Source organism: Zonotrichia albicollis, chromosome 1 (genome assembly GCF_047830755.1).
Source record: "Zonotrichia albicollis isolate bZonAlb1 chromosome 1, bZonAlb1.hap1, whole genome shotgun sequence".
Classification (NCBI taxonomy): domain Eukaryota; kingdom Metazoa; phylum Chordata; class Aves; order Passeriformes; family Passerellidae; genus Zonotrichia; species Zonotrichia albicollis.
The window spans coordinates 66,302,417-66,314,888 of NC_133819.1; the positions used below are offsets into that span (position 1 = coordinate 66,302,417).

The window sequence follows — 12,472 nt, forward strand, 5'->3', positions numbered from 1 at the left end:
ATTGAAAACTGTCTGTGCCCACTGTGAGATTTCTCCTCACAAGTCCTTGCTCATTCTTATCTTGTAGGGGCTACAGGTAGAAAATAGCATATATTTGGGGAAAACAGTGTTATTGGGTTGAAAAATACGCTTTCTAGGGTTGTTTTGCGTGGGAATCCGAGCCAAATCTGTGGCTGAAAAACAGAGCAATTGAAGAGCTTTGGGATTCTAGCTGCATACTGTTGTTTAGAAATAAAGCAATTCTTATTCCCTTGAAAATGCCTCGTCCTTTGTGCCCTCCTTTCCCTTGGAGATCAGTGTGTTGTGCAGCTTCTGAAAGGAAACACAAGTGCAAGTGCTGTCTAAGAATTGCTGACCTACTTTACAGGTGTTTTATTCTTCATTGAATCAGATATGTACCCGCAACAGTACAGGTGGATAAAAATTACATTTCTTTCACCCACTGCCACACAGGTCAAGTGCAGGAGACCTCTACCCTTGAAGTTTCTACCCCTGGAATATTACTTTAGGTTCTCCTGGGGCTTCAAAGGGATGAAGTCCGAACACAGCTTTGCTGTGTGAGCTCAGAACAGCATCAGGTAAGGCAGCCTGGGCTGCACTTCTGCCACAGCAGTAGGTGGGCACAGTGAGAGGAACTGCCCATGTTGAACCGTCTTTCCAGCCCAGGTATCCAGGGTGCAGATGATAAAACAAAGCCTGCTGTGAATGGGGGCTCATTTTCCATTGCACATTTGTGGAACACCTGGCACAAGAGGGTCCTGGGATTACAGTGTAAATGCAACAAAATCAGGCATTGGGGCTGATGAAGAACACAGCAGATTGGGCTGCCATAATTAACTTTATCCAGCCTGATGAGCATAATGGGGAAATGTTTCAGTGGTGATCTGTTTTCCAGCAGTTTTTCAGTGGTGGGGAAAGATTCCCAGTGTCCTTCAAGAGCAAGTGGAAAAGCATAATAAAATATTACTTCAGCTGCTACTGTACCATAGCTGCATCTTGTCTGGTGCACACTTAGCCCACGTGAGTGTGAATGGCATTTTCCAAAACCCCTTTTGAGAGGGTCAGTTTGCAGCTTGACTGCAGGCAGGACAATCTGGCATCCAGGCAGATTGCACCCGATGAGTTACTGCTCTCTGAGTCAGCTGCTTGGGCTGCTGCTGAGTCCTTGGCTCTTGTATGAGCTCTGCAGCCTGGGGAGTAATTAATCAGACCTCCATCGTTCTTATGGACCCAGGGCTGGAGCCAGGGAAGCATGATGTCAGCGTCTCACATCGTCAGAATTGCTGATTCATTTGATTCATTCTTGCTGCTGCTTTTCAGAATGGGTTTATGGCTCCTCTTTAGCGGCACTTAGCGCTCACTGACAGGAATATAAAATACTACCCAAGAAAGTACACCAACTCTAAGATGACTGCCTTGAGGGGAGCACTTAATAATTTATTTAGAAGTTTCTCTAAGGACCTGAGAATCATAAAATACTGTTGGATGAGAAGTTAACAAAAGTACAGTTAGTTTAAATCCTCATTTGCTTGTCATCTATTCACTGTTCTATTGGCCACGTTGCTCGGAGAGCCTGACCAATGGCCAGTGTGACTGCTTTTATTCGTGGGATTACAGCTGAAGTAAATTTGTCTTCAAGTTGGCAAAGGCCTGATGCCAGCTCTCTGGAAAACTCTGTTACCAGAATTCTCACTAACTTCAAAATGAGAGTGGGGCTGGACTGAAGGAACCCAGTTTGGTTATGGGTAGGGTAGAACTGCACTACTCAACACTGACTCGGAAAAGTGGGGGTCCTCTATAAGAATGCATTTTGTCTTGAAAGGATCCCAACAAAGGAATTTCATTTTGATCAAGATTTTAATTTAGCTGCCTTGATTTTTCTTGTGTAGGCCAAGCTACCTTATTTTCTTAGCCTGTGTGTTCTGTGGTCCTGATCCTTGATGTTGTTGGCAAGACATAAAAACCATCTCTGGTTTGGGCAGAGGATTAACTTAGACTGTGAAGAGGAAATGAGAAGCCATGAAGAATCCATGCCATGGACTCACCAATAAATAGGCTTAGGCAAACTCTGATGAGCTAGGCAGGTGGGAGAATATTCTCCTGCAGATTCACTGTTTAGTGTATGGTTTGTAGTCTCCCAGGTCCTGGGGAAGGGGCACACCAAAAATGAACAGATGGGAAAGGCAGCCTTGAGCCCTCTGGGGGAGGTTGGGGAGGTTGGACCAACTGCCTGGTTTGATCATGATACCTTTTGTGGCACAGCTTTTCCTCTCTGTGCAGCCTTTCCTGAGGGCGGAGCAGTCATGCCAGCCTCTCCAGCTCTGCTGCTGCTGCCCCTCAGTGAGCAGAGAGGGGACCTGCTGACTGACACAAGGAGTGGGAAACCACTGGCAGAACATTCTCTCCCAGATGCATTGTGAAGCCAGTGTTTGTCCATTCCTGATGCTGGAAAGTCCAGTTCCACTGCTAGGCACAGCCTTACAGGCTCTAGTAGGGTTTGCCTAGTGATTATAAATAGATGTTTTCAACTTTTGCAGCTGCATATGTGAAAGAGAAAATGTGACCACAGGGTGCACACAGGGACACACAGGGTGTTTGTGCACTCACTGCTGAATGAAAGGAATGGCACTGCTCACCTCCACCTGCCATGTACTTGTCTGTGTGTGAAAGGAACTCTCCTGCTCCTTGGCATGTGTCTGTGGCTATGTGTTTCTATACTGAAGACAAAATTTTGTTTGTGGGCACAGTCTTCAAAGTCTTCACAGTCTTTGTTTGTGAGCCCAGTTATGTTAGTGTGTCCCTGTCCATAGCTGGGTGCTTTGGTATCTATAGTCAATTCAGTATTTGGGAACATGAGTAATGATCTTTTAGAATTTATTTTAACCACTCATATCAGAAAATTAGGTCAAGTGCATGCTCCATTCATCCAGCACTGCAGGGGTGACACACATTTTCTTCAGCACAGCAGTCCTTCAGACTTCACTGGGCAGGAAAAGAAGTAGAAATACCCCAGCTGAAAATATTGCAGAGAGATAAGATTAGGAAAAACATTTGCAGTAGGGTGTGGGCTAAGTGGGTAGGGAAGCTGATGCTTCATAGAGTCATCACATAGAAGGGAACATACTGGAAACTTCAGCTTCTCCTGCAAAGAGATTGTGTGGCTGGATGTTTATTGAAGAAAATCCTGAAGTATAAAATGCAGGGGGAGTACTGGTGCTGCTCTGCATAGGGATGGCATGGGAGATGCAGATAGGGATCTGACACTGCTACTTGTAGGGACGGTGGCTTTTTTTCCCACTGTCCCTGTCACTTGGCGGGCGAGATGTAATTTTTCAGTTTGTAAAGCTTCATGGATCCTGTACAAATGAGTGCATTAACTACTCACCAGCTGTAGTCTGATGTTTATCTTTTGTCAGTTTTTTATTTAGTACCAGATTACAGCTTGCTAGTTTTAATGGGGTAGAAAGGGTAGACAAGAGAAATATAAAGAAAATTAACTCTAATTAACAGTCATAAATTTCTCTGACTCAAGAAGCATAAACAATTCTGTGATGGAAAAGCAAGCCGAAAGAAAATTGAACTGCCTGATTTCCTAATCCTCCCAAAGCCTTTACAACAGCTGGGCATTTAGTTGTTGTCAGCCAACACAAAAAGAAACATATTTAAATACAGATAACAATGCCTCAGGAGAATAGAGATTGATCATAGACTGTGATTGCTCTGTGACTTCTTTTCTGAGGAAGAGAAAGGTATTATAATACACTGCAGTGATGACATGCATTTTGCACTAGAAGTTGAATAAAGAAAATGAGAGTAGTTGGGAGAAATAAATGACCAAACACAGAGATTTACACTGAGTCCTAAATTCAATTTAGTCCTAAAACAATTAAAATCCCCTTGAAATCAATGAGTGTTTGCTTGAATAAGGTCTAAGTAGATTGTCTGGGGGATTTTTTTTCTCAGCCTACCTGAATACTTTGTGCAGGTCTTGATTTTTTTTTTCCTGTATGGGGAAGTACTCAGAGATGTGATGATGCTGTTTTGATGGGGATTTTAAGATAAAAAATCAAACAGAAATTTGGGAAAGCCAGCATGGTTTGTCCAATTTACTTTTTCCCAAGCAGTATGAGAGCATGGAAAGCATCCAAGTAGGGCTCAGGGAATGTAAGTCTGAGCATGTTTCAGATGCCTGAGCAGATAATCTCAAGCTGAGACCCCTGAAGCATTTCCCTGTGGTGTGCACAAGTAGCTGGTTTGTCAGGGTGTATTTGCACCTTCTCCAGATTTCCCAGCAGTTAAAGGTTTTAAGTAGTTAAAAAATTACTAAGTGCTTCATTTATTTCAGGCTCCAGTGCTGTTATTTGCATAAGTGCCTACACAGAAGAGATGAGAATGACATGCCAGGTGGGCCATAAACAAGGAATCAAGCTTTACCCTGTGTTAGGAAAGGGTTAGAGAATTTTGCTTTGCCTTGCAAAGTGTGCTGGCATACACAGGAATGCAGGTCTTGCTTGCTTGGCTTGCTCTTAAGTACATTGCCCATGGATTGCGTGGTGCAGAAACTTCATATTGCCAAATCAAAGGCCCCAACTGGCCAAAGTAACAGAATAAATACTCAGAAATTTATAAGGACTTACTAGGAAAGCTACCTTCAAGTCAGCACATGCGGTCTTTGCAGAAGAGGTTCTATATCATGGAATCTTGGAATATCTCTAAGTTGAAAGGAACATTTGAGTCCAAATCCTTGCAGGACTGCCTGAAGCTTTCCTATGAAGCAAATGTGAGTCCAGTGTCAAGCACGGAAGAAATGCATCTATTTCAAATGCCATGAACACTGCTACAGAAACATTTATATCTGCTGTAATACATGCACAGACATGGCCCCAGTCCATAAACCCTAATGACTACCTCCGTGCAAATAAAATTAATATGATATTAGTACATAATGAAAATTGATGTCATCATTACAGTCTTCTCTCATTCTGATGAACTGTCCTGGTTCTGCTTAGGTGGCACTTCCTTACCTGCAGGCATCATTATAATCCTTTTGGAGTCAGCAGGACTATTTTCCCAGCCTAGGCATCATACCTCAGGAGCTCTGTACAAAAAAGAACCCAGCATAGCTTTTTTTACTTTTTTCTTTTTTTTTTCCAAGACAAAGCAGTTTTTTGTTTTTCTGTTTGTTGGAAGGTGTTACAGACCACTAGCCCTGCTGCAATCGCTGGTGTGAGCTCATAGCTCATGGTAACCCTCTTAGCTCTTGAGCCTGATTGCAGCTGTGGCCCTGCACGTGTGAGCTGCGTGTGTCTCCTTAGTGAGTGACACCTAAACTGTCGCTGCAGATGGTGCTCATGTGTCAGCAGCAGCAACCTGCCCTTGCAGGTTTTCGTCTCATGATGCATACAGTTGTGAAGTTTGATTTAGCCTATGACTACAGGGCAGCCAAGGCAGAGACACAACCTGCTTTTTTCCCCCAGTGTATTTGAATGTTTAAGTTTTGTTTTCAAAGGAGTTGTGTGAAATGTAAGTTCTATCAGTGAGGATACACCAGCCTAAAAACTGGAATCATTGTGATGGACCAGAGCCATAAATGAACTGAGGGCCTGGCTTTAGTTGTGTACAGTTCAGGTATGTGTGTTTTTACTGTGGAGATATTTCCCATCTAATAGTTGTGAAGTGCAGTTTGTCCCTGTTGACTGTAGAATTTAACAGTGCATATGTTCTTTAACTTGATAATATTTTGATGCAGAGGAAGAGGTGTAGGGTTTGTAAAATCTCTGTTGGCCATTGGTTTGCTGGGGCCAAATGAGCTGCTGCTCATCAGCAGGGCAGTGTATTCCTGCCTCTTTTCATTTGCTGTCTGTTCCACTCCCAAAGGAAAACACATTCCTCCAGTCACTGTTATTTTCCTTCACACTTAGAGCTGACTAGGAATACACACATGGCCTGTTAATACAAATCAGATCGTGAGCTGTGACTCACTATGCTGTAGTAACTTGATTTTTTGCAACAGATATGCATATCTGTGATTAACAAAGATTGTCTTGGCCAATGTTAGGGCTGTGACTAAAGCCAATCTTGTTAGGCATTCATCATCCTGATTTATTTCCTTGTCAAAAGGTTTCTTAAATAAGGTTTCTTCGAAGAAACATTGTCATGCTATCAATTTTCCCTGGCAGATGTACTGATTGAAATAAATGTATTTTTTCATGCCACTCAAACACTGAATGACAGATCATGCACCAAATACAATAAATGTAACTGTTGTTTTTATTGTTACTATGATCATTGCTATATCACAAGATGGATGGCAGCAGCATCTCATAAGAGCAGAGACATATCTACATATTAATAAAAATCCCACTCCCATGTGAAAAGGTTTTCAAATCACCTGTGTGATTTTTTTTTGAGATGGCCTAGACATCATTCCTCATTTCCCAGAACAGAGCAGTCTTCTATCCAGTTTTCCACTCTTCCTGCATATCTATTCTTTTGTGAGGGATTCAAAAGCTTTTAGCCACTGTGCAGTATGTGATTCACACATCTCCACATGTAATGCATCACAAAATAGTACCAGCCCCATAGAACAGCCTGTCCCTGCATTGCATTGCTCTAGGCTAATGTACTGTTGGGCAGCTTAATTCTTACACATATCAAACTTTAACACAGATACTTTTTCTTAATTGTCCCTTCTTCCTGTCCACTCTTTGGGTAGAGAAGGGTGCTGTTTTTCTGTGAAATCTATTTCTTTCTCTCCCATTATTTCTTTCTTTTGCAGAAAAGATGCTGGCAGGGCACACAAAAAATTGGACTCAAGGTGATCCTTTCAGGATGAGCCTTCAGACAGTGGGGATGTTGTTGATTCCATTAGGGCTGGCTGTGCAGCTCCAGGAGTGGCAGGAGCACCTCTGGGTTTTTGCACCAGACCCTTGCAGTGCCTTTCTTTCCATCTTGGGAGTGTTTTTACTTCCAGCTCCCTCTCCTTTCCCTTTCTTCATTTACTCAGCCACCTTCCTGCTTTTCTCTGCTGGATTTCTGCTGATGCTTGCTCATCTGGAGTGACTCCACTGGCTGCCTTGGATTCCCTAGGGAGCCCCAGGAGGGAAGAAGGACTATGGACTTCACCTGGGTCCTCCTGATGCTCATTTTGTCAGTCCTTTTTCACTGCTCCAATATGCAGATGAGCTTTGTATCAATGAGCACAATATCCCTCCTGTCCTTACAGCAGTTCTGTGTCAACAGAGCCAAATGAAGATACTTTTGAAACAGAAGAAATAATGTCACCTTCTTTTAGGTCTGTGTGTCTCTTTTGTAATCAATGGTTTAGTATGGTTACAGCTCAGATCTCTTAAACAGTCTTCTGGGTTTTCCAGGGAGTGATGAACATGGAAAGAAAAGAGAACTTCATTACCAGCCTCTGATTTTCTTCAGACTGTTTAAATATTGGAATGAGTTGATAACTGAGAAAGTTTTTTACAGGTCCTGGCAAAATTAAGCCTCCAAATGTTGTATTTTTTGCAAATGGTTCAAGTAACTGTGAGGGTTTCCGAGGTCATTGTTAGGTAAAATACACAGCTCTCGCTGCTGATACACAGTTTGTGTCAAAGATCAGTCTAGCTGTGGGGAACCACAGGCTGGCTCCAGGTGCCTTCCTGAGTTTCTAAGATGGTTTCTGTGCACAGCTCCAGAGTTGACAATGTGTGTACATGTGTGCAGAAGAACAAACTGCCAGGCATCAATTATTTAAATGAGAAATAGTGTATTTTGATTTAGGCCATTTATTTTGACCATGGTTTTTGATAAACTCCCAGGGAAAGGTCTTCCTCTGATTGTGCATAGGATCCAAAGGCGGCAAGAGCAGCTGCAATGGTGAAAATCTGAGAAGAAAAATTTGCATGTATTTATTTATTGTATGCTTATTAATGATAATGTGGATTATTACCATTTGGAATATAGTTTTGTATTAATTTCTTCTTTAAAAAAAAAGTGTTTTAAAAACAAACTATAATAAGTTTGTCATCCATTTGAAATAACCTGGTAAGTGTGCTCTTTTACCACTCCAGTATTTTCTGAAACCCTCAGACTGTCCTTTGAATGTTTACAGTTCCTCTTTGCTTTTAGAAAGATTTTATCTTTTTTTTTTTTTTTTTTTTTCTGGTGACAAATTTAGCTCAGTTCACCAAAACCTTATTTTTTATTTCTCTCTCTCTCACTCCCCCATCTTGACAAAGAGCAATAGGTAGCAATTGCTAACTAATGAATCTTCCTGGTGCCAGTGAAGGATTTGATTATATGCCCAGACTCCAAATAGAGCCCTTTTTTATTTTCTTGTGAATAATAAGAAGAGAAAATATTGTATTGGGGCCTCATGTTTTAAGCAGAACATAGAGAGGACTAGTCTTACTTCAGCTCAGAGACAGAGACTTGTTTTTTAAATTAGTTGGAGTTTTTTAATGTGAAAATATTTGTCTCCTTGTTTGAAACAATCAGAGCAGATGGGGAGAAAAAGCTGATGTTGAAGCTTTCAGAATTGAGGATGCCTGTGCTGGTTACAGCCATTCTACCTTCCCTGTGCTGTGGGTTCTGCTCGTTTTCAGCTGTGCAGCACAGGGATGATACAGGACAAAGAAACTTGGGCTGCTGGTAGCCAAGGAGCTTGAAAGGAGCTTCGTCTGTAGAATGAAGAGATGCAAATTCCAGGAACTGCAGAGTCAGTAGTTAAATTCTTACTGTAGCTCCTCACTCTTTCCCTGCACTTACATGGAAAAAAATGTAAATACCCTGGACTGTATCTACTCGCCTCTCACTTCTGGGCTTATCTCCAGTTCACAAGGACTTCCTTTTTTAAAAATGAAGACTGAGGATTGCAAATAAATCACATGGCTTCCTGAGAGAATTAAATACTGTTAGGTGGGTGACAAGGCATTAGAGCATGGTTACGATTTGACTTTCCAACCTAAAGATCTCTAGAGAGATCTTCACTTGAATGGTAGCACAGACAATCTTTTTTCTAATTGCTCAGCTGCTTCTGTAGAGTTGGTTAGACACCTGCTTCTTCAGAGAAGAAGTGTGTTCTTCAATAATCTTCTTTAAAAAAGGCAGACTGGTGCCAAAGTTGTTAAGGTTTGGTTTGGGAGATGGACTTTATGCACTCCTTGGTAGGAGATGTGTTCCTCACCTTCAGCTTTGGACTTGGGCTGGCCAGGAGTGAGTATTCCCCAATGCTGGCACCGCTCTCTAGAGCAGAGCCAAGCTGGGAGGCCAGAGGGAAGTCTGTGTGGAGCCTGAAAAAGATTGACATGTATTTAAAATGTTTGTCATTTTACCTGAGAAGTCAAGAAACCAATGCTCATTACTTGCCTGGTTGTGAATTGTAGCACTGTATACCAGATTTCTTGATGCAGGTGGAAGAGGTGTGTATTCTTTCATAGGATGAGATTTATCCAACTGTGTTGCTTATCAGCATGGACAGATATATTTCACTTTCTTGCTGAAACAAGCTGGCTGCATTTCCCTGCTTTTATGTAATTAATGAAGTTTTTGCTGTCTGTTGTGCTGTGATTTTCAAAGACATGTGAAACAGCAAAACACGCTGGTAGAATGACAAACAGTAACAATTCATCCTTTCTTAGAGTCTTGTCCAGAAGTGGGGAGGATTAGACCACAGCCCCAGACTAGAGAAGAAGGGGGTCAGTTCCCAGAGAAGCCCCCTGCAGCGCCTGCAGTCAGAGCACACCATTCCATGAGATTTCGTGTTGGGAAGGCAGATTTTCCTTGCACTCTGCTCTCTGTTCTGCCTGATGCTGCTATAGAGAATGGCTCAAAGGGAAGGTGCCTTTTCTTCCTTCTCCTTTAGAGAAGGGAGCGGAGGGAAGAGAGCAGAAAAGTGGTGTTTTGATCTGCCTTTTTCTCATTCTGGTGGCATAAACACACCAGAGTATTCCTCTAAATTAAATTAAGCAAACCTTTTATGTTCTGTCCCTACTTCCAGAAAGCTAATGTGGCTGCTTGCAGATTTGCAGCCACGGAGGAGACAAAGATCTGTAGTGCACACAGACTCAAGTGCTGAGCAGTGTTATGCTGAAAGAACTGCACAAGCTTTAATAGCATATAAAAGCTTTCTGGGCAGCAAGCAAAAAGCTGTTTAAATCCCTGACAGGGATGAGAGAATAGCATGTATTATCAGCATATGGACAGAGACAGAAAGTCTCTCAGAACATTTGCATTTTGGATTTGCTGAAATTACGAGGTTTCAGCCTTTCCAAAAAGGTTGAAATGGTGGAAGGAGTAATTTTAAGGCTTCAATTTCTCGCTGTCCCCATATAAATATTTAGGGCTCTTCCCTTTCCTCTGCACACATGCCTGAGTTACACTGATCCCACTGGCAATTTTTCTCAAATGTATGGAATTGTATGTAAAATATGTAAAATATGTAAAAATCCATAGGCTTCTCTTTCATATTAATAATCATAATTTCATACTCAGATGTTAACGATCCCAAGTATTCCTTGCCCCACGTGGCGAAGGGCTAACCCCCACCATGCATGGCATGGAACACTCAGCAAAAAGATTGTCCCCAGGCTGCAATTCCTCATGAACACTGATCCTTTTCCTAGCAAGCACATGTGTGGAGCTGCATATCTTGAGACACAGTGCCTGGACAGAGCTCAGATAAAATGTGGCAGGCGTCTGTGAGGCAGAATGATGCAAGCTGAACTGGAGCAGAACGTGATGCTTTTGTGGATCAGTGGTGAGCAGGTCAGATAATGAGTAATATATATTGGTTCTTTGGGGGAAAATTGCTGTATCAGGAAGGTTTGACTCTAGGGATGTTTTGTCTAAGATTTCCCTTATTTTGCTAACTAATTTGCCAGACTGAAATCTCTCTGCAAAGAGTCCGTGTAACTCAAGGATTATTACATTAGTGATTTGTATCAAGTGGCATAGCTGGAGCTACCAGTTAGAGCATATAGGGCAGGTGGATGAATGCTTTCTCCAATATCAAACAGATGCAGCAAAAAATTATTCAGGGGCAGGAAAAGAGGTGCTATTAGTTGACATTATTGAAAATGTCAACTCATTCACCAATAGCCATCTGTAAAGATGAGAGAGAAAAGCAAGAAGAGAAGACACCATGGGCACTGAATAGAAGATTCTTGGCTAATTTAAGAGGAAAAATGAGTATTTTTCTACTTATCTGATTAAGGAGAAGGTAAATAGGAGCAAGAAAGATCTTGAAGAAAGATCTTTCCCTTCTTGTCTGTTAACGGGATGTGACTGCTACTTCAGCAATGACAGCCCTCCCTCCCTCCAGTTTCAGCTACTCAAATAGCAGCAGACAAAGACTGGGAATAGGCAGTGTGGATAAGCTGGTTTGTGAATGTTTGGACTGTGACCCCCTTCTTCTTCCAGTCAGGCTGTTAAATATTCATGTAAGTGGGCTCAGATAGATCCCTGCCATCTGTCTGTACTTACATGACTTCATCCAAACAGCTCCAAAACATGTAAAATTTTATACTCTGAACAGCTCTTAAAAGAAAAAGAGATTTTTACCTGAAGGGAACAGGAATGAAAATACAATGTGATTTAGCAAGTAAATTTATTCATCTGGACTCATCAGCAAGGATCCAAATTCAGCTCTTTTAAGTGCCAGGCCCAGCCGTAGCCCAAGGCTCTCCAGGTAAAGGTCATATTTAGTGTCATAGTTTATATCCAGAGTGTTCCACAGTTTACCTAATATTGATCATTAAGCATTAAAAAATCTCTGTATGTAACTAAGAAGGAAACTGGAGATTCTGTCACTATACGTGTGTGTGGGTACAGAATGGAAGTATTTGAGGGGGAAAAATCAGTAATAAGCCCATTATTTAGCCTTCACTGCATCCAGTTGCACACCTTGATGACCAGATAAAAGGGGACTGTCATGCAAGCTTCAGTAAACAGTGTGCCATATGGACAATTCCACGAGGGAACAGATTGTCACAGCTACATTTGACCTGTTTTAGAGCAATCCTGACTCTCCTTTGGCACCATGGATGCACTGCTGACATTTCAGCAGAACTGCTTCAAAAAACACTTGAGTGCCATTGTCAGAATAGCGGGGCATTTTAGGAGTGAGAAGCAATTTCTTCATTTTAAATTAAGCAGCAAGCCCAGTACTTCTCTCCTCAGAGTCTCTTAAAACAGTCTGAGCAGGAAAGAGGGAGAGACAAGAGTACTGAGAAGACAAAGCCAGGCTTTTCAGTGTACCTGTGTTAAGTTACTGAGTACATGCACTTGTGTCATTCATACCCTTCAGGGATTTGAGTCTGAACCTCAGATTCAGCTCACAGAAACCCCTGCATGGGCAGGTTGTCACAGAAGAGATGTCTGTGAGATGGCTGAGGTGGGTGATTGGTTTCATACCTGCTCCCAGAAGGGAGCTTACTTTTTTCTGTTCAGGCTCTCACCTTTGAGCTCTTTTTAGACAGGA

At 42.1% G+C, this 12,472-nt stretch overlaps 1 protein-coding gene across 1 annotated transcript in view; it reads left to right on the plus strand.

Moving 5' to 3' along the window:
- Positions 1-12,472, plus strand: part of GFOD1 (Gfo/Idh/MocA-like oxidoreductase domain containing 1) — a 71,118-nt gene that overhangs the window by 50,956 nt on the left and 7,690 nt on the right. The window lies entirely within an intron of this gene.